The sequence below is a fragment of the Ranitomeya imitator genome, chromosome 9 (genome assembly GCF_032444005.1).
Source record: "Ranitomeya imitator isolate aRanImi1 chromosome 9, aRanImi1.pri, whole genome shotgun sequence".
In the NCBI taxonomy this organism is placed as follows: Eukaryota; Metazoa; Chordata; class Amphibia; order Anura; family Dendrobatidae; genus Ranitomeya; species Ranitomeya imitator.
The window spans coordinates 63,254,991-63,278,041 of NC_091290.1; positions in this window are offsets into that span (position 1 = coordinate 63,254,991).

Consider the following 23,051-nt stretch of genomic DNA (forward strand, 5'->3'; position numbering starts at 1 on the left):
AAATGGAACAACTGCATTTGGCGTACTAGTTGGTTTGGGGCCTACTATCGGTGTCTGCCACTCCTTGCTGTTCTCCTGGTTTCCTGTCCTGAAATTCCATTTTCAGGCTCTCGTTAAGTAGTTGTTAATGTTAGACTGCATTTGGCCTACTAGTTGGGTTGGGGCCTACTATCGGTGTCTGCCACTCCTTGCTGTTCTCCTCCACTGAACAAAGCTGTGCCGCCTGTTTACTACGGTTGCCAATTTTGAACTGCATTTCGACTACTTACTGATTTGGCCCTACTCTCTGTGTCAGCCTCTCATTCCAGTTGTCCTCCACTGCAATGCCCCCTGGTTATTCCTGTGTTACCAATTTTGAACTGCATTTAGCCCACTTTATTCTTTGGGCCTATATCTGTGTTTCCACTTCATCGTGCCCATTGCCCAGCCACTGATAGATGAGTCTGCTGGTACATTGACCCATAACGCAACATTCCCCGTGCATGCTACACAACAACATTGTGACCCTGCTGAAAGTCAGGTTGCTCTTCCCGCATACCATACCACCTTACACGGGGACAAAGAGGAAGGTGCAGATGAAAGTGCAGGTTCCTTCATCAGGTGGGGGGAGGAATACTAGTTGGCGACGTCACTGGCACAGGGCCTCTCATAGTACGCAAAAGTGTTGCTGCCGGTGGGAGGCGCCCCCGCCGTGCAAACACACCGCTGTACTTTGAGGGGCCCTGTGCCAGTGCCAATGCCAACAAGTGGGCCCCCCCTGCTTGCTCAGGATCACAGCACTTGCAAAGTTGAAATACTTACCTCTCCCTGCTCCACTGCCGTGACGTGGTCCAGATTTCCTGGGCCCACTAATTACTTGAACCAGCCCTACCCCACACAACTTTAGCCAAATGACCCCCAATTTCAAATGCCTTCCAATTATTATAAGGTAAATTACGCTTGACAAGCTTCATTAAGAAGAATGGATGGTTTTTACATTAAAATGGGCACTCTAGGTGTTTTCCTGGCCCCCACTCACTGCCGACTATGCTGCCCCATTGACTTGCATTGGGTTTCGTGTTTCGGTCGATCCCGACTTTACGTCATAATCGGCCGATTTCACTCGACCCGACTTTTCAGATAGTCGGGTTTCGCGAAACCCGGCTCGACTCTAAAAAGGTCAAGGTCGCTCAACTCTAATAAACAGTTTTAATGTGCAAATCAAGCGAGGCTTTTGCTGAATGAACAGTTATCGAACAGAAACTCAAACAGCCGAATTTTAAGCAAATTGTTCGGGTTCGTCGAACGACTCGAACACCGCCCAAAACAGCTCGAATTTGAGATTGGCGAACAGTTCGACTCGAACACCGCTCATCTCTACTGATAACATGACCAGAAGTTGACACAAATGGTTTGAATGGCTACTAAAGGTAACATCCTCCCCTGTGGCCTGTTTGCTTGTAATCAGTGTGTGCGCATAAAAGCTGAGTGAGTTTTTGGGACCCAGAAAGACTCTTGCATCTTTCATCCAGCCGCTGACCTTTCTGGAATGTGAGTCATGGGGTTTACATAACAAGGCAGAATTTTTGCTTTCTTGGCCTTTTTTCAGAGAATATGAATGATAACTCCAAAACTTTTTCTCCACTCATTGTTAGAGGTTGTGTGAAGAAACCAGATTGTATCTTAATTACCCAGACAGCTACATTTTTGCATAAACAAAAGAACTGTTTTTTTATCTGTATATTGGCTTGTGAATTTAAGTGTTTATGTCTGGTGGGTCAAAAAGACAGACTGCCCACTGATATACTATCTAACATACTGTGTAAGTCTGTAATAGTGACTGTACATTGAGTGGGTTAAGCTTTGTTTATTGATGTGTGCTTATATGCTAATAGTGCTACTTAATCCCATCACCATTGTTTGCCATATCTTGATGTTAAACTAAAGGACACTGGGTAATTCTAAAAATAGCTTACATGCCTTGGGTATAAATTGACTCAGAGTTCACATCCTAGGAGTCTGAAGTAATACAGAGCTACCAGCCGGACATTCTGCAAACCACCCAAGAGACAAGAGAAAGGCCTGCAGCCAATTCATGATGGCACCATCACGAGGGACAATGATCTATGATTCTATAGGATACAACCTAGGAGTTTTCGGCTCCGGTTGGAAGGACACAGTTCTCTTTTCTCTTTCAATGTTCTTTTTATTGAAAACATGTTCATACAATCATTATCAGTAAGTTAACGATAACATAAATCAATTTTAGAATATAGAGTATAATACCAGAATGTCTCTTGTTACTAATTCTTTAAGTGTCATTTGGCCGGAATACATATACATTCATAAATACATAGTATTTTTTTGCCAAATCGAGTGAACTGTCTTCTTAGTCAAAGTTTGATTGATAAATCTGGTAAGAAGAAAACAAATCAGCATGTACATTTGAGGAGAAGAAGAAAAGATAGAAGAGGAAAGGGAATTAAAGTTAGGGTGGAAGAGTAGGGGTGGGTGGGGGGGGTGGGGGTTGACACTTGGGATGTTAGTATAATGGCTTAAGACGTTGTTTCTGCTATCTTTGAAAGGAAAGCTGGTTGTGTCCTATAGAGGGTCCAAGGTTTCCAGATATGATTAAAGTTTTCTAAATTATGATTGACTCTGGCAGCCAATTCTTCGATATGATATAGTTGTTCTATTTTAAGATGTAGCTGGGTGGCTGTGGGTATTGTCTTGGTGTTCCAGTGTAGTGGGATCAATGATTTCCCTGCTGCTATGATGAATTGAGCTAATTTGTCAGCTGCTCTGTCGTTTGTCCAAACTGGAATGTGCAGGAATATATTTTCGGGCCTACATGTAATGTGTTTATTTAGTAGTTTATATATTATTGAATTAACTTCTTTCCAGAGGGGGGTAAATGACTGGCATGACCACCATATGTGTAAGTAGCTACCTTCTTCTATGCCGCATCTCCAGCAGTCAACAGATGTAGCATGATGCCATCTCTTGATCTGCATGGGCGTAATATACCATTTAGTGACCAGTTTAAAAGAATTTTCTTGGATTCTCACTCATTTTGAGTGACCGTGTGAGTTCCTGTAGATTTGTTTAATTTGCGTGTAAGTAAAGGTACAACCCAAGTCCTTTTCCCATCTAGCCAGGTAGGCACGCTTCAATGTTGTGTCTATTTTGATTAAGGATTGATATATAATTGACAGAACCTTAGTAGGAGGTCTCAGTCCGGCACATAATCTTTCGTAGTCGGTTAATGGTCTGTTAAGATCAGCCTGGCGGCTATATTGGTTTGTTATATGAGAGAGTTTTCTGTGCTGCAGGAATGTCAGGCCTGAGAGACCTGGGATTTTGTGTAATTTTTCTAATGATATAAGGGCACCGTCCTCCAGTATGTGCTCTAATGAAATTTGTGTGGCTTGTTTTGGAAGGGAATCCAGCAAGTCTGCGATTTTTGTTAAGGGGGATAAAGGTGGAGCCAAATTATGGCAGTATTTTTCCCATACTTTAATTGTAGCTAAGGTGTGAATGTTTTTTATTTTTGGTGGGGCGAGGTCTTCATTTTGTCCGAGTAGTATAGAGCGCAGAGGGAGAGGTGACATTTCTTCTTCTATATTTAGCCATTGTTTGCTTTCAGTTTTTCTGATCCAGTTAATTGTTCTCGAAATGTGTGCTGCATGATAGTATTTTATTATGTCCGGAGCGCCCATTCCTCTCATCTCTTTTGGTAATGTTAGGGTTTTTGAATTAATCCGCGGTTTACTTTTCCGCCAGATATAACTAAAAAAAAAGGCAATGCACTTTAGAGAGGTAGGAGGAAGGGATTTGGATTGGAAGCATGTTAAATACGTAAAGAAACTTTGGTAGGATTATGCTTTTTAATATATTTTTTCTACCTATCCACGACAAATGTGTGTCCTTCCAAGAGTGGAGGGTTTCGGTTGTGTTTCTCAATAGCTGTTTAAGATTTAGTTCGAATAAGTCTTTGTCTGACGCGCACAACTGTATACCCAAGTATTTAAGGCTTTTCGGTTGCCAAGGGAACGAATATGTTAGCTTAAGCTTATTTTCTACGTGTGTTGGCAGACCTAAATTTAAAAATTCCGATTTTGTTTCATTTATTTTGAAATTTGATAATTCACTGAACTTTTCCAGGATAGCTAGTATGGCTGGAATGCTCCTCAGTGGTCTAGAGATTACCAATAAAAGGTCATCCGCAAACGCCGCAGTTTTGTAGTGGGCTCCCTGGACCTGCAGGCCTGTTATTTCAGTGCATTGTTGGATGGCTTGTAAGAGTGGTTCGATTGATAATACAAATAATAACGGGGATAGAGGGCAGCCCTGTCTCGTGCCGTTGCGAATCTGAAATTAGTCTGTCAATGATCCATTAAGTTTAATTCTAGCTGAGGGGCAAGAGTACATTCCCATGATGGCAGATATTGCTGATGAGGGAAAGCCAAATTGTGATAATGTTTCTTGCAGGAAAATCCAGTCGACCCTATCAAATGCCTTCTCGGCATCAATACTCATCAGTGCAATTGGTAGCTTTTTTAGTTTAGCAAATTGTATCAGATGTAAGATTTTGTAAGTATTGTCTTTCCCCTCTCTTCCTTTGACAAATCCAGATTGGTTCAGGGAGATTAATTGATTGAGCATCACCGCAACCCTATTTGCCATCATTCTCGCATATATCTTCAAATCCGTATTTAGCAATGATATGGGTCTATAACTACCACATTGTTCCGGATCTTTCCCTTCTTTATAGATCAGTGAGATTCTGGCTTCAAGCAGCTGCCGTGGTGCTACTCCCCCCTCCCGAAGACCATTACACATGTTGAGCAAATGGGGGAGTAAGATCTCGGAGTTGGTGCTGTAGTAATAAGCCGAGAAGCCGTCTGGACCTGGTGCTTTCCCTTTAGGACACTTCGACAGGGCCGACCGGAGTTCCGCAAGTGTGAATGGTTTTACTAATTGTGTTTGTTGGGGTTTAGATAGGGTCGGGAGCTTTAAGCGTTTTAAAAAGGATTGGATATCTTGTTTCTTTTGGTTTTTTTCTTTTTCTCCTTCTTCCGGGCGTAATTGGTATAGTGATTTATAGTAGGACAAGAATTCCTTCTCTATCTCGGAGTAGTTCTGGGTCTTTAAACCTGATTTTGTTTTAATAAGATGGATGAATGTACGGGCCTGTCTTTTTTTTATTAGTGACATAGTTAGTTTTGAGGCCTTATCACCATGTACAAATATACGGTTTTTGCTCCCTTAGAATGTCTTTTAATCTTTGCCTCCTGGCTGTGAGTTCTGCTAGGGTTTGTGGCAGTAAGGTTTTCTTATGTTGTGATTCTAAGTGTTTTATTTCTTCGTAAAGAGAATCAATCTCCCTGCCTTTCATTTTATTCAAATAGGATGCTATTGATATAAATTCTCCTCTAACCACCGACTTATGTGCCTCCCAAATTATTAGTGGTGATGTTTCCGCATTATTATTTATCTCAAAATATGTTGTTATGGCTTTTTGGATACGTTTTTTGTTTGCAGCATTATCAAGTAAGGAATCATTTAGTTGCCAAGTTCTGCAGGGGGAAAATTGCTTGGACAGCACTAGTTCAGTCATTACATAGGTGTTGTGAATTCTGTGGCTGAATTCACTCCTGTGGTCACAAGTGGTACTGCAGCTTCTGAGCTTCCTCCCTCAGGTGTTCTGGTGAGCTCGTTAACTGCTTCATTACTTAACTCCGCCTGATGCTGCTATCCTTGCTCCCTGTCAATGTTTCAGTGTTGGATCTGAGCTTCTCCTGATTGTTCCTGTGACCTGCTGCTCTGTATAGCTAAGTGCCTTTTGCTTTTTGTTGCTTTTTTTCTGTCCAGCTTGTCTTTTGTTTTGCTGGAAGCTCTGAGACGCAAAGGGTGTACCGCCGTGCCGTTAGTTCGGCACGGTGGTTTTTTTTTGCCCCCTTTGCGTGGTTTTGCTTTAGGGTTTTTTGTAGACTGCAAAGTTCGCTTTACTGTCCTCGCTCTGTCCTAGAATATCGGGCCCCACTTTGCTGAATCTATTTCATCCCTACGTTTTGTCTTTTCATCTTACTCACAGTCATTATATGTGGGGGGCTGCCTTTTCCTTTGGGGAATTTCTCTGGGGCAAGTCAGGCCTATTTTTCTATCTTCAGGCTAGCTAGTTTCTTAGGCTGTGCTGAGTTGCCTAGGTAGTTGTTAGGCGCAATCCACAGCCGCTTTTAGTTGTGTTTAGGATAGGATCAGGTGTGCAGTCTACAGAGTTTCCACGTCTCAGAGCTCGTTCTTGTATTTTGGGGTATTTGTCAGATCACGGTGTGCGCTCTGATCGCTAAGCACACTGTGTTTCTGGATTGCCTTCATAACACCTGTCATTAGCAAACATAACAGTACAAGGAGCCCAACTAATGATTCTCAATAGAGGGAAAGAAAAAGTTCTGACATCATTTTTTTTTTTTCTGCTCTGTGTTCACTTTTTTTTTTTCCCCTAGACATTTGGGTTATTCTGGACACAGGTGTGGACATGGATATTCAGGGTCTGTGCTCTTCAATGGATAATCTCGTTATAAATGTACAAAAAATTCAAGATACTATTGATCAGAAATCTATGTTAGAACCAAGAATTCCTATTCCTGATTTGTTTTTTGGAGATAGAACTAAGTTTCTAAGTTTCAAAAATAATTGTAAGCTATTTCTGGCCTTGAAACCTCATTCTTCTGGTAATCCTATTCAACAGGTTTTGATTATTATTTCTTTTTTGTGCGGCGACCCTCAAGACTGGGCATTTTCTCTTGCGCCAGGAGACCCTGCATTGAGTAGTGTCGATGCGTTTTTCCTGGCGCTCGGATTGCTGTACGATGAGCCTAATTCAGTGGATCAGGCTGAGAAAAATTTGCTGGCTTTGTGCCAGGGTCAGGATGATATAGAAGTATATTGTCAGAAATTTAGGAAATGGTCAGTACTCACTCAGTGGAATGAATCTGCGCTGGCAGCTTTGTTCAGAAAGGGTCTCTCTGAGGCTCTTAAGGATGTCATGGTGGGATTTCCTATGCCTGCTGGTTTGAATGAGTCGTTGTCTTTGGCCATTCAGATCGGTCGACGCTTGCGCGAGCGCAAATCTGTGCACCATTTGGCGGTACTGCCTGAGGTTAAACCTGAGCCTATGCAGTGCGATAGGACTATGACTAGAGTTGAACGGCAGGAATACAGACGTCTGAATGGTCTGTGTTTCTACTGTGGTGATTCCACTCATGCTATTTCTGATTGTCCTAAGCGCACTAAGCGGTCCGCTAGGTCTGCCGTCATTGGTACTGTACAGTCCAAATTCCTTCTGTCCATTACCTTGATATGCTCTTTGTCGTCGTTTTCTGTCATGGCGTTTGTGGATTCGGGCGCTGCCCTGAATCTGATGGATTTGCATTATGCTAAACGTTGTGGGTTTTTCTTGGAGCCTTTGCGGTGTCCTATTCCATTGAGAGGAATTGATGCTACACCTTTGGCCAAGAATAAACCTCAATACTGGGCCCAGCTGACCATGTGCATGGCTCCTGCACATCAGGAAGTTATTCGCTTTCTGGTGTTGCATAATCTGCATGATGTGGTCGTGTTGGGGTTGCCATGGCTACAAACCCATAATCCAGTATTGGATTGGAATTCCATGTCGGTATCCAGCTGGGGTTGTCAGGGGGTACATGGTGATGTTCCATTTTTGTCGATTTCGTCATCCACCCCTTCTGAGGTCCCAGAGTTCTTGTCTGATTATCAGGATGTATTTGAAGAGCCCAAGTCCGATGCTCTACCTCAGCATAGGAATTGTGATTGTGCTATCAATTTGATTCCTGGTAGTAAATTCCCTAAAGGTCGATTATTTAATTTATCCGTGCCCGAACACGCCGCTATGCGCAGTTATGTGAAGGAATCCCTGGAGAAGGGACATATTCGCCCATCGTCATCACCACTGGGAGCAGGGTTCTTCTTTGTAGCCAAGAAGGATGGTTCGCTGAGACCGTGTATTGATTACCGCCTTCTTAATCAGATCACTGTTAAATTTCAGTATCCCTTGCCATTGTTATCTGACTTGTTTGCTCGGATTAAGGGGGCTAGTTGGTTCACTAAGATAGATCTTCGTGGTGCGTATAATCTGGTGAGAATCAGGCAAGGAGATGAATGGAAAACTGCATTCAATACGCCCGAGGGTCATTTTGAGTATCTAGTGATGCCGTTCGGACTTGCCAATGCTCCATCTGTGTTTCAGTCTTTTATGCATGACATCTTCCGTGAGTATCTGGATAAATTCCTGATTGTTTACTTGGATGACATTTTGATCTTCTCAGATGATTGGGAGTCTCATGTGAAGCAGGTCAGAATGGTTTTTCAGGTCCTGCGTGCTAACTCTTTGTTTGTGAAGGGATCAAAGTGTCTCTTCGGTGTGCAGAAAGTTTCATTTTTAGGGTTCATCTTTACCCCTTCTACTATCGAGATGGATCCAGTTAAGGTCCAAGCCATCCAGGATTGGATTCAGCCGACATCTCTGAAAAGTCTGCAAAAGTTCCTGGGCTTTGCTAATTTTTATCGTCGCTCCATCTGTAATTTTTCTAGCATTGCCAAACCATTGACCGATTTGACCAAGAAGGGTGCTGATTTGGTTAATTGGTCTTCTGCTGCTGTGGAAGCTTTTCAGGAGTTGAAGCGTCGTTTTTGTTCTGCCCCTGTGTTGTGTCAGCCAGATGTTTCTCTTCCGTTCCAGGTCGAGGTTGATGCTTCTGAGATTGGAGCAGGGGCGGTTTTGTCACAGAGAGGTTCTGATTGCTCAGTGATGAAACCATGTGCTTTCTTTTCCAGGAAGTTTTCGCCCGCTGAGCGTAATTATGATGTGGGCAATCGAGAGTTGCTGGCCATGAAGTGGGCATTCGAGGAGTGGCGTCATTGGCTTGAAGGAGCTAAGCATCGCGTGGTGGTATTGACTGATCATAAGAACTTGACTTATCTCGAGTCTGCCAAGCGCTTGAATCCTAGACAGGCCCGTTGGTCGTTATTTTTTGCCCGCTTCGACTTTGTGATTTCGTACCTTCCGGGCTCTAAAAATGTGAAGGCGGATGCTCTGTCTAGGAGTTTTGTGCCCGACTCTCCGGGTTTATCTGAGCCAGCGGGTATCCTCAAGGAAGGAGTCATTGTGTCTGCCATCTCCCCTGATTTGCGGCGGGTGCTGCAAAAATTTCAGGCGAATAAACCTGATCGTTGTCCAGCAGAGAAACTGTTCGTCCCTGATAGGTGGACTAATAAACTTATCTCTGAACTTCATTGTTCGGTGTTGGCTGGTCATCCTGGAATCTTTGGTACCAGAGAGTTAGTGGCTAGATCCTTCTGGTGGCCATCTCTGTCACGGGATGTACGTACTTTTGTGCAGTCCTGTGGGATTTGTGCTAGGGCTAAGCCCTGCTGTTCTCGTGCCAGTGGGTTGCTTTTGCCCTTGCCGGTCCCAAAGAGGCCTTGGACACATATTTCGATGGATTTCATTTCTGACCTTCCCGTTTCTCAAAAGATGTCAGTCATTTGGGTGGTCTGTGATCGCTTTTCTAAAATGGTCCATCTGGTGCCCTTGGCTAAATTGCCTTCCTCCTCTGATTTGGTACCTTTGTTCTTTCAGCATGTGGTTCGGTTGCATGGCATTCCTGAGAATATTGTTTCTGACAGAGGTTCCCAGTTTGTTTCAAGGTTTTGGCGAGCCTTTTGTGGTAGGATGGGCATTGACCTATCCTTTTCCTCGGCTTTTCATCCTCAGACTAATGGCCAGACCGAACGAACCAATCAGACCTTGGAAACATATCTGAGATGTTTTGTTTCTGCAGACCAGGATGATTGGGTGTCCTTTTTGCCGTTGGCTGAGTTCGCCCTTAATAATCGGGCCAGCTCGGCTACCTTGGTTTCTCCATTTTTTTGCAATTCTGGGTTCCATCCTCGTTTCTCTTCAGGACAGGTTGAGTCTTCGGACTGTCCTGGTGTGGATTCTGTGGTGGATAGGTTGCAGCAGATCTGGACTCAGGTAGTGGACAATTTGATCTTGTCCCAGGAGAAAGCTCAACTTTTCGCTAATCGCAGACGCCGTGTGGGTCCCCGACTTCGTGTTGGGGATCTGGTTTGGTTATCTTCTCGTCATATTCCTATGAAGGTTTCCTCTCCTAAATTTAAACCTCGTTTTATTGGTCCGTATAGGATTTCTGAGGTTCTCAATCCTGTGTCTTTTCGTTTGACCCTCCCAGACTCCTTTTCCATACATAATGTATTCCATAGGTCGTTGTTGCGGAGATACGTGGCACCTATGGTTCCATCTGTTGAGCCTCCTGCCCCGGTTTTGGTGGAGGGGGAATTGGAGTATATTGTGGAGAAGATTTTGGATTCTCGTGTTTCTAGACGGAAACTCCAGTATCTGGTTAAATGGAAGGGTTATGCTCAGGAAGATAATTCCTGGGTTTTTGCCTCTGATGTTCATGCTTCCGATCTTGTTCGTGCCTTTCATGCGGCTCATCCTGGTCGGCCTGGGGGCTCTGGTGAGGGTTCGGTGACCCCTCCTCAAGGTGGGGGGTACTGTTGTGAATTCTGTGGCTGAATTCACTCCTGTGGTCACAAGTGGTACTGCAGCTTCTGAGCTTCCTCCCTCAGGTGTTCTGGTGAGCTCGTTAACTGCTTCATTACTTAACTCCGCCTGATGCTGCTATCCTTGCTCCTTGTCAATGTTTCAGTGTTGGATCTGAGCTTCTCCTGATTGGTCCTGTGACCTGCTGCTCTGTATAGCTAAGTGCCTTTTGCTTTTTGTTGCTTTTTTTCTGTCCAGCTTGTCTTTTGTTTTGCTGGAAGCTCTGAGACGCAAAGGGTGTACCGCCGTGCCGTTAGTTCGGCACGGTGGTTTTTTTTTGCCCCCTTTGCGTGGTTTTGCTTTAGGGTTTTTTGTAGACTGCAAAGTTCGCTTTACTGTCCTCGCTCTGTCCTAGAATATCGGGCCCCACTTTGCTGAATCTATTTCATCCCTACGTTTTGTCTTTTCATCTTACTCACAGTCATTATATGTGGGGGGCTGCCTTTTCCTTTGGGGAATTTCTCTGGGGCAAGTCAGGCCTATTTTGCTATCTTCAGGCTAGCTAGTTTCTTAGGCTGTGCCGAGTTGCCTAGGTAGTTGTTAGGCGCAATCCACAGCCGCTTTTAGTTGTGTTTAGGATAGGATCAGGTGTGCAGTCTACAGAGTTTCCACGTCTCAGAGCTCGTTCTTGTATTTTTGGGTATTTGTCAGATCACGGTGTGCGCTCTGATCGCTAAGCACACTGTGTTTCTGGATTGCCTTCATAACACTTGTCATTAGCAAACATAACAATAGGAGTGGTCAGAAAATAGGGAAGGGACTATCTCCACATGCTTAATTTTGGGTAATAGGGATCTTGGTGTGAATATATAATCAATACGGTGATATGAGCCGTGCGGGTGTGAATAAAAGGTATAGTCTCGTGTTGATGGGTGCATGTAGCGCCAAATGTCTAGTAGATTCAAAGAGTGCAAGGACTACTTCAATCTGGCTAGGTCTCTTAGGGAGATCGCACTTTTTTTTTTGTAGTATCTATACTTGGTTCTAGAGCTAGATTAAAGTCGCCTCCTAGTATGAGTATGCCTTCTCTAAAGTCTCTTATTTTTTTGAATATGGCTAACAGCCATTTCAGCTGTTTCTTGTTTGGGGCATAAACATTGCATATGGTTACAACCACTCCCGCCAGAATCCCCTTCACGAATAAGTAGCGGCCATTTGTATCTATCATCTGATCGTGGAGTTGAAAAGGAACATCCTTGGCTATGGCCACTGATACCCCTCTAGACTTTTTTTGTTGCGAGGTGACATGGTACCATCTATCGTAGTGTGCTTTACTAAATGAAGGGACTTTATTGTCAGTAAAGTGAGTTTCTTGTAAAAGGAGTAAATCGATACCTTTCTTCTTGAAGTGCGAGAGAGTTTGACCTCTTGGTACCGGAGAGTTGAACCCTTTGGTGTTGAACGTGAGCAGTTTGAATATTTTCTGGTTATCAGCCATCTGGGTGTTTCATTAATCGAAGGAGATCATCCCAAGGTGCCTGGGGAAATGAAGAGGGGAGAGGGACCAGGGGGGGGGGGAGGAGGGGAAAAGTGCAGAAAAGAAGAAAGGTTGAGACAACATATAGAAATTTAAGACAACCACGCACTCGTTTGAGTGCAACCTTTTAGAGTATTTGTTTGAAAGTAGCGACATACTGACAGCTAGTTTGGAGGTAAGCTAACAAAACATAACTGTGTTTAATAACCATAACTAAAACATTGTTTTAAAACAGTGCCTTAACTAGTGCGCAATAGGTGCACAATTGGTAAGGAAGCAAGAACCCAATCTCAGGCAAGGAAAACCATTTAGAATCAGGACTATTAAAGTTATCCATGTAACTTGGAGTTCTCCTCAAGTGTCCTGGTCTTTAGTGGGAGTCGTTTTGAGTCCTTTGCGCCTCGTCTTCTGAGATTTAGGTGTGGAAACAGATTGCCATGGTGCCGGAGTAGGGAGGGGTTGCAGTGAGGAGGCTGCATGAAAGGACTCAATGTCCGGGTACTGGTCCAGGGTGATGTTCAGCTCTTTGCAAATTTTCTTGATGTCTACCGATGTTCTGGCTTGGAGTCTTTTGTCCTCCGTAATGACTTGTATCCCAAATGGGTAGAGCCAGCAGTACTGCAATTTTTTCTGGATGAGAGCCTCTGTAAATGGCTTAAGTAAGTAGCGTTTCCGTAGTGTTATTGTTGATAGGTCTTGGAATAATTTGAGCAGCGAGCCTTCAAACTTGACTTCTCGTGCCTCTCTCGCGCGTCTTAATATTAAGTCTTTAGTGCGGAAATCAAGAAACCTACACAAAACATCCCTAGGAGGTTCTCCTTGCTTAGGCTTGGGACGGAGTGCTCTATGGATTCTTACGATTTCCATATCTTGTGGATCTTGGTCCATTAGGAGGGAGCGGAATATCTCTGTTGCAGCCTTGGTTAGAGCTTCAGCAGCCACAGATTCCGGCAGGCCTTTGATCCTGATGTTGTTCCTGCGCTCCCTATTTTCGTGATCCTCTAATGTAGTGTGTACAATTTGTATCTGCTCCTCTTGTGCTTTAATACAGGTCAAGATGGCATTGGAGTATTCCACGTGGTTTCTTTGGGCATTCTCCAAAGACTCCAGTCTGTGGCCTTGTTGGGATATCTCTTGCTTAATGTCAATCAGCTCTCTCCCCATGGGTTCCAATACTTTGGATAAGATTCGCTTTATAAAGGAACGTGTTACCGGCTGTTCATTGCCTCCTGAGCCAATATCAGAGTCACTTTCCATATCTGTATCTGTCTCTCCCTCTGGAGCTGGGTCAGAAGGGTAGTTTGTTTTGGCAATACTGGCGGCGGTTAGGCCTTTTTTTAGATATTTGTCCATGTCTGATTGTGAAGTAAGAGTATTGGCTTTTGTTGATTTCGGTGTTTTAGTACTGGATTTAACCATTGTGCACTGTTTTAGGTTATAAACGGGTGCTTCTAATACCTCCTTTAGCTGCCTGTGGAGTTTATTATTATTATTTCATCTTATTTGGACCCCAACAGTCTTGTAGTTTGTCAGTTTTATCTCTACAATCAAGGCGGTAGTACATAGAAGGTTTGCTGTTCTGAGGGGATATTGCAGCTGGAAATTCCCCTAAGTGACCAGTAGGTGTCAGTACAGGTCTGCTTAAGCTCAGATAAGCAATCTAATGTCTCTTATAGTAGTTTTCACTATGTCACTACAGGGTCTCGGGGGAAGGGCAATAAAAGTTTGTGTTTTGGGTTGTTAATGCCCCAGCTTCACCTTTCCTTCCGTGCCCCAAGGAAGATGGTAGCCTCTGATAGTTCAGCTTGCGCCCCTTCTTGGGCTAGGGGGACTGTTGTATTTAGTCCCAGTTTCGGGTGCTCCTCCTTAGGGGGATTAATTGCGTTTTATGGGCAATAGTGTGGGATCTGCCCTGAAGCCCCCAGCACCACCTAGCACAGGCTCAATCTCCTCAGTCCTTGTGCTCAGAGCCCCAGCCGACGGCACACTACAGTCACTGCACACCCCCGACAGTCGGTCGTTCCCCCGTACCTCGCTCTCCCCCAGCGAGCGCCGCGGGGATCCGATTCTATGAGGTGCCGCTGGAAGGGAGTCGTTTCACCAGAGGCAGTTCCGGAGCATTCAGCGCCAGGTAAGCGCCGCCAGTCTCTCTCCCCTCAGGCGCTGCCACCACCAATCAAGCTCTGCACGAGGACGGAGGGCCAGGAGAGCGGGGAGCGCCGCCAGCACCGGCTCGGCCCGCCCGATCACGTCGGTCTCCTCACCTCTCACAGCAAGCGGCTCTGCTTCTCCACACGAGCCAGTCGGTCGGCGCCGCACCTCGATTGCTCCGGCTGGAGCTGCAGCAGGAAGGGAGCTTTCCTTCGCCTCAGTTGGAGGATTCTATTAGACGCTCCGCAGGTAGGCAGGTGCTCACTGTTAAGTTGGCATGCCGTCTCCTCCGCAGATGAGCCAGGAGCTCGGGCTTGGCGCCGCAACGGAGGCGGCGGAGAGGGAGGGCGGGAAATCTTCAGCCGGTCGGCGATGTCTCTTTCACCTCCCGTATGCGCCAGGGATTCCGGGGCTCACTGGGGCTTTTTAGGCAGAGTTGTTGTTTTCACCTCAGCGCTGCATGTTTTATCTCCCACTATTGGGAGGGTGAGCCACCCGCCGGGGTCTAGGTCTCTGCTGTTAGGCCTCAGGCCTGCCCGTCTTAGGCCTCAAGCCTCTTCTGAGGTCCGGAATGAATTTAGACGTGCCAGATCGCCAGCAAGTGACTCCGGTGGTCCCAGATAGTTGAAAGGGGCTTTCAGATGGACCTGTGGACTTTACACAGGCCGCGTGCGCGTCCGTCACCGGCCGTGACGGCGCCTGCACTAGCCGCCTGAGGACATTTCAACTACAACGCCCAATTGAGCTAAGTACAATGCTTCTAACTATAACGCTATAACGCTATAACGCTTTCATTTGCTACTACTACCAACAAGTTGCGGACTTCTTTTAGTGCCATTTTACCTAACTTCCTCCCCGTGGCTTACCATATGACAGGTACTCGATCTCCACTATATATCTGAGGCACCGCTCGTAAGTCCATATATACACGCATTATCTATGTTAGGTTGTGCACTGTCCGGGGTGTTAGTTATTTTACGTGTGATTTTATCTACATATTTATTGTGACATTGCTATTGTTCCCCCACTCTAGTCCCTGCACACCAACTATTTCAGTCCTGTTATAGGTACCCTAGACGCACTCACTACTGTTTTTCCACCCGCAAGTCCCTGCACATCGGCTACTTCAGTCCTGGTATATGTGCCCTAGACGGACTCACTACTGTTTATCCACCCAAAAGGTAATTACCTATCGTGTTTGTGTACTATAGTTTCCTATTAGGCCAAGCGCAGGTACATATACTGTAATATACAGTTTTGTGTTTCATAGCTTCCCCCCTTCTCCTCGGTGTGGTGAGGAGCAGTACCCGCAGCTACCTCCATCCATCTCACAAGCGCCGCTAGTGTATACACTATTGTATTTATAGCTTTATCTTTTCATTATTTGCATTAAGGTGTGGGAGCCTACCTTAGCACCATCTTACCAGTAGTGCACACGTTTCTTTCCGTCAACTGGCTTTGGACCTGGTATGGACTCTATGGACAGTTCTCGGTCATCTCCCTATGCTTGTCGCTGCCCTTTCTCTGTGTGTTCATCCACAGATGGTGTAGCGACCCTGGGAGCTCTGATATCATGTCAACTGGCTTTGGACCTTGTATAGACTCTATGGACAGTTCTTGGTCATCTCCCTATGCTTGTCGCTGCCCCTTCTCTGTGCGTTCATCCACAGATGGAGTAGCGACCCTGGGAGCTCTGACATCATGTCAACTGGCTTTGGACCTGGTATGGACTCTATGGACAGTTCTTGGTCATCTCCCTATGCTTGTCGTTGCCCCTTCTCTGTGCGTTCATCCACAGATGGAGTAGCGACCCTGGGAGCTCTGGCATCATGTCATACTGGAAACACGTGGAGACGCAGTGATATTATATATGCGCCCATGTACCCATACAATTCCAGGCATGTTGGGAATGCTCTGTTTGCTATTGTGTGTTGTGGTTCAATAAAGTATTGCCGCCCTGTTTTTCCTTAACCCTGTGTTGTCTGTGTAGTGTATTGCCCACTGGGAGATAGAGCGGGCGTTCAGTGGTATGAGCCGTGGTCCATTCAGTCTTGCTAAAGACAGCCGGGCCAGCGGACAAGAGCACCCACTGACCCCGTTTCTCCGTAACAGATTGGATCAAGCTATTTATTGTCAAACTATTGTGTTTTCTCTTTTTAAATCATAATGACAACCCAAAACATCCAAATTGCTCTGATCAAAAACTCACATATTCCTTTTCTTAAATCCGTGTATTGCCCCCTCTAATATCAATGGCAGCTTGAAGTCTTTTGTGGTTGCTGTGGATGAGGGTCATTTGGATGTTTTTGGTTGTCGACGCCTGTGACCAGAGGTAAACTGTTTACCTCTAGTCACAGCTGTAGGCTCTGTTGTGCATCATTTTCGAGCATACATGCCCTAAAATGATGCACATCAAAGCAGACGGTGACTGCACATCAAAGCAGACGGTGACTCCGTTTGCACCAACACAGTCAATGGCCCTGACTGCGAATATGCCTGTAACCCGTTTTGGGGGATTTGAATGTAGGTCTCAATGGGACCACGGATTGTGGTAAAGAATGCACTGTGAAATGTCCCCTAGGTGTGAGATGGTGAAAAACAACTTCAGAAGCGAATCCATTTTAATCTTTGCTGTTGTGTTTTCTTTATTTCTTTGTGTCACTTCCCTATTTCTGCAACCTTATATAAATTAGATTTTAGATAGCAAAAGTAAAAATTGGAAATATCTATTTAAATAAGAAATTTATCTAAAGTTGGGGCTTGACAATTTCTACCCATCTCTATTTCATGCAGCACAGATTTCTGCCGTCTTATCCTTAATCATCCATGATTGAGATTAAAAAAGGAGAGTATTTGCAGTTTCCCCTCATTAAAATAAGCCAATGCTTTTGGCATATTCTTCCACTCCATTACAGCATGACTAACAAACAATTATTATCAATGTTCAGTAGGGATTTCATGATTGCTCATTCTCATCTCTAAATGTAATATACAACAAATGAAATATTCAAGAGTAGTAAAGGATCTGTCCAACATGTGATATTCTGGTGAAAAACAGTACTTGTGTGCCAGATCTGCAGGTGGCTGGCGCATAGGACACATGAAATCATAGAACAGCCGTCAGTGATATTCGGAGAGTGTTTAGAGCCTCTTGCTGCGGAAGGAACGTAGTTGATAGTTATTATAAGGCAGAAATATCAGGAACAGCTGGCTATCAGAAGACCGTTCTGTTTATTGCCTTACACCTAATTTCACTCACTGTAATTCATTGGGTTTGCTCATTGAGGCTGCTTTCGCGAATTGCAGAATGTACATTTCATATATGTACCTGTCATTTTCTGTGCTCCATTTACTATAATTAAATCTTAAAAAAACCCTCTCAATGAATGAGCACATAATGGATAATTATCTCAATAGCATCTGTCTTTTTGTGTCTAGAAGACAGCATAGTAGAGGTCATGTATCTCCCTGTGTATGGTGAATAGCATATTCCCCGTATTTATAGGGGCATGTCCAGTTTGCAAAATTCTTTTTATTTGAAAGGGGTTCTCAACAACAGAAAAAAGTTAAACTCAAACTCAAGAAATCCCCCAAGCACCCATTTTGATGCTTACCTAATATGTGTACATCATTGCTGTCTGCTCCCATCTTGATACACTGGAAATGAATGGAAATACCCACTCACTGGGCTAAAGGGTGACCTGCCTCAACTGATATTCCGCTGTGCATTAACTTCTGCCATTAGTAGTGTGTCAAGATGAAAAAGACAAGAAGGTAAACTTAGTGCAGGTGTGCTGTTTGATTGGGGGCTGCATGGATTCGGGGATGGTGAGAGTTGGAAAACCTCTTAAGAACAAATGCACATCTAAAAAGATTGGATTTGCTGAAACTTAATTATTAAAAAGAGAATGCTGTACTAAATTCCTTATGAGTTTATTTTGATGTAATACAAGGTGGGCCATTTATATGGATACACCTAAATAAAATGGGAATGGTTGGTGATATCAACTTCCTGTTTGTGGCACATTAGTCTAGGGGGGTCAGATTCCTTGTAGAAATGCTCGAACCTGACACCCATAATGTGTTGGTGCACCATCTTGCTGGAAAATTCAGGGAACGTGCCATCTTCAGTGCATAAAGAGGGCAACACATCATAATGTAGCAATTTTAGATATCAAGTGGCATTGAGGTTTCCATTGATGAAGAATGGCCCCGCTATCTTTGCACCACATATACCACACCATACCATCAATTATGGATGTCAGGTCCGAGCATTCCTACATGAACAGTTTTCTGGGAAGTGGATTGGTCAACGTGGGCCACTTTAATGTCGACCAAGGTCTCCTGATCTGACCCCCTTAGACTTTTATCTTTTGGGGTCATATGAAGGCAATTGTCTATGCTGTGAAGATACAAGATATGCAGCATCTGAAACAATGGATACTGGAAGCCTCTGCTAGCATTTCTTCTGTGGTGTTGCTATCAGTGTTTCAAGAATGGGAGAAAAGTGTTGCATTGACAATCCAACACAATGGGCAGCACTTTGAACACATTTTATAAGTGGTCATAAACTTGTAAATAACTCATGAAAGAATAAAGTTACATTAAAACCAAGCACACCATTGTTTTTCTTGTAAAATTCTCAATAAGTTTGATGTGTCACAAGACCCGCTTCCCATTGAAAAAAATAAAGTTGGATCCAAAATGGCCAACTTCAAAATGGTCGCCATGGTCACCACCCATCATGAAGTTTCCCTCCTCCGATATACTAATGTGCCACAACAGGAAGTTGATATCACCAACCATTCCCATTTTATTTAGGTGTATCCATATAAATGGCCCACCCCATAGATGCAATCCATTGTCCAAGACCATATTTATTAGAAGGAGAAGAGCATTTACAAAGATCAGATCTAGCAAGTTTAAGGATGTCACTTAAGAACTATTTATTTAAAAATTACCAGTCAGATGCTTCACTTTTCCCATGGGGAAAATCTAGTGTGTAGCACTGATGTCTCTGCACTCTGCCTCTTTTCCATGGCAGAGACACCGACTCACTCACCACCTTGGTCTCGCACTTCCTCCCTCCTCTCCTGCTGTTGATGTCCAGGACCCTGCAGATCCCAGGGCACTGTGTTTTGGGCATTCGCGAGAGCTCCCTTCTTCTTAAGGAGGCTCTGCTCCTCAGCCAATGGATGGGAGAAAATTACTATTTAAAGCACCTCCACCGGCATGGAGATGCCTGTGAATCGTTGTAGTCTGTTTTTAACATGCTTGCTAGTTGTCAGGTCTTAGTGCTCATATCCCAGTATACCTGTCCTGCACATCACCCATGCCCACCGACTGCCTGCCTGTTTATCAGCTGTGCCCACAGCTCTTGCCTGTCTGTATAATAGCGATGCCTGCCTGCACCCACCTGCCTGGATACCAGTCTTACCAGTCAGTACCTGCCTGCCTGTGTGTTGGTTGTGCCAGTCACCATATCAGCTGTGCCAGTCAGTGCTTGCCAAGTCTACCATTCCTGGCCTTCCAACCACTTGTCCATTGGGGGCCAGCTGCCTTTCACCTGAGGTCAGTCCTGATGTAGCACCTGGTTCAGTCTCCCTTGTCTATCCTTGGATCAAGGTATCGCCAGCCACTGTACATCCCAGTGTGGGCTTGATGTAGCACCCAATCACACCCCTCCAGGCTCTCCTGGGATCACTGCACAGTGGTCCCACCTCCCAGGTCGTTACATAGTGAATTCGAAAATTTGCTTCAAATTCCCTGCCATAATTATTAAAGGCTTCTGAAGTTTGCAGACGCAGGATAACCTGATCAGCTTATACTTTGGGTGCACTGTTTCAAAATTGGAATGGTCTAAATTAGACAACTTATTTAATGGAGTGTAATATTTTCTTTCTAAATACTTATATGTCTGGTCAATTGCAATGTGACAACATACAGTTAGTGTCATCTAATCTCACGGTTTTGCTTATGCTCCCAAAAAATAAATATATGAAGAACAGGTTTGAGTCCTAGTAGAAAATAAGCATTTTTTTTTTTTAAATAGGATGCAACATTTTTGCAAATGTCATACATGCTAGCATTATGAAGCCATCACAATGAAATCAATGGCGTTTTAGGCATTTTGCATAAATACAGAATATGATCTGCCCAGACATTACAAATAATTACACTACAAAATACAAATACCCTATCATAGGGTAACAATTCGGCAGGACTCAATATTGGGCTATTCTTTTGATATTCTTCCTAAAAATGTAAAACATAGACTGACATTGAGTAGTCCTATTTTTAGCAAGGGTCCATACACTATCTGACAGTCAAATCTGTGCCTGTATTGACAGGTTATGTAAAAGAATGTCACCCTCTGAAAAAAAATACTTAAACTTTGCACCTCTGTTATGTCTAAGACTGCAATATCCTTTTTGGTAGCTATGTATTGTTGACCTTGTCATGGTGGTTATGCCATCTTGTTGCCTACAATGGCGTGTGAAAGAATTAACCTCTTGACATTTTTTGTGTTTTGCTACCTCACAACCAGGAGTTTCACTGTTTGTGTTTGAGGGTTTGCATTAGTTCATGTGAAGAACATGTCTACAACTGTGAATATTTGTTTGTTTTTTCTATGTGAAGCAAGCAATAGGATAAAATAAATTAAAATCCTACTTTTGCTGTAATTACAGCTACAAGTCACTTTAGATAAGCCTCCATGAGGTTTCCACATATTGCCACTGGAATTTTTGCCCATTCCTCAAGGCAAAACTGCTCCAGGTGCTTCAAGTTTGATGGTCCCCCCTGAAGAACAGCAATCTTTCCAGTCTAAGCACAGATTGTCAATTGTATTAAGGTCTGGGCTTTGACTATGCCACTCCAAAGCATTTACACATTTCCCATTAAACCACTCGAGTGTTGTTTTAGCTGTATAATTTGGGTCATTGCATTTTAGGAAGGTGAACCTCAATCCTAGTCTCAAATCTCTGACAGACTAAAACAGACTTTGCTCTATACATATTCCCCTTAACTCAGACCATTTTGCCTGTCCCTGCTTCCAAAAACCATCCTCAAAGCATAATGCTTCCATCACCATATTTCACTGTAAGGATGGTGTTCTTGGGATGAGGAGCTATGCTGGTTTGGTGGCCTGGCTTACCTTGGTGGCCAAAAAGTTCAATTTTGGTTTCATCTGACCGTAGAACCTTACTCCATACATTTTGGGGAGACTCCCACATGTCGTTTGGCAAACTCAACGCAAGCCTTACAATTTATATGTATAAGTAAAGGCTTTCTTATGCACACTATCCCATAAAGGCCACCTCTATGACATGTATAGCTTATTGTGGAAATATGGATAGATACTACAGTCTCTGCTTTGGAACTCTGCAGCTCTTTTAGGTTTACCTTGGGTCTCTATGCTGTCTCCTGATTAATGCCCTCCTTGCCCGGGCTGAGAGTTTTGGTGGGGGGCCCTCTCTTGGCAGGTTTGTTGTGGCACCAAGTTTTTCAAATTGATTACAATTAATTTGTTGGTGCTTGGGAGATCATAAGAGATCGGGATTTTTTTTATGACACAACCCTGACTTGTACTTCTCAACAACTTTTTCCCTGACTTGATTAGAGATCTCCTTGGTCTTCATGGTGTTGTTTGGTTAGCCTTGCTTCTTCCTTAACCCCTTCCCGACCTTTGACGCATACGCTGCGTCATGAAAGTCGGTGCCATTCCGACCCATGACGCAGCATATGCGTCATGGAAAGATCGCGTCCCTGCAGGCCGGGTGAAAGGGTTAACTCCCATTTCACCCGATCTGCAGGGACAGGGGGAGTGGTAGTTTAGCCCAGGGGGGGTGGCTTCACCCCCTCGTGGCTACGATCGCTCTGATTGGCTGTTGAAAGTGAAACTGCCAATCAGAGCGATTTGTAATATTTCACCTAAAAAACTGGTGAAATATTACAATCCAGCCATGGCCGATGCTGCAATATCATCGGCCATGGCTGGAAACACTTATGTGCACCCACCCCACCCCTCCGATCGCCCCCCCAGCCCCCCGATCTGTGGTCCGCTCCCCTCCGTCCTGTGCTCCGCTCCCCCGTCCTCCTGTCCGCTTCCCCGTGCACCAATCACACCCCCTGTGCTGCAATCAAACCCCCCCGCACTCCGATCCCCCCCCGCACACAGCGACCCCCCCCGTGCTCCGATCCACCCCCCCCGCACAGCGATCCCTCACCCCGTGCTCCAATCCTTCCCCGTGCTCCAATCCTCCCTCCCGTGTTCCGATCCACCCCCCCCATGATCCGATCCACCCCCCCGTGCTCCGACGCCCCCCCCCGTGCCCTGATCTCCCCCCCCTTATGCTTACCTGGCCGCCCGAGGTCCGTCCGTCTTCTTTCCTGGGCGCCGCCATCTTCCAAAATGGCGGGCGCATGTGCAGTGCGCCCGCCGAATCTGCCGGCCGGCAGATTCGTTCCAGAGTGAATTTTGATCACTGAGATATAACCTATCTCAGTGATCAAAATAAAAAAAATAGTAAATGACCCCCCCCTTTGTCACCCCCATAGATAGGGACAATAAAAAAAATAAAGAATTTTTTTTTTTTCACTAAGGTTGGGGTAAGAACTAGGGTTAGGGTTAGGGGTAGGGTTAGGGGTAGGGTTAGGGTTAGGGGTAGGGTTAGGGTTAGGGGTAGGGTTAGGGGTAGGGGTAGGGTTAGGGCTAGGGTTAGGGGTAGGGGTAGGGTTAGGGGTAGGGTTAGGGCTAGGGTTAGGGTTTCGGTATGTGCACACGTATTCTGG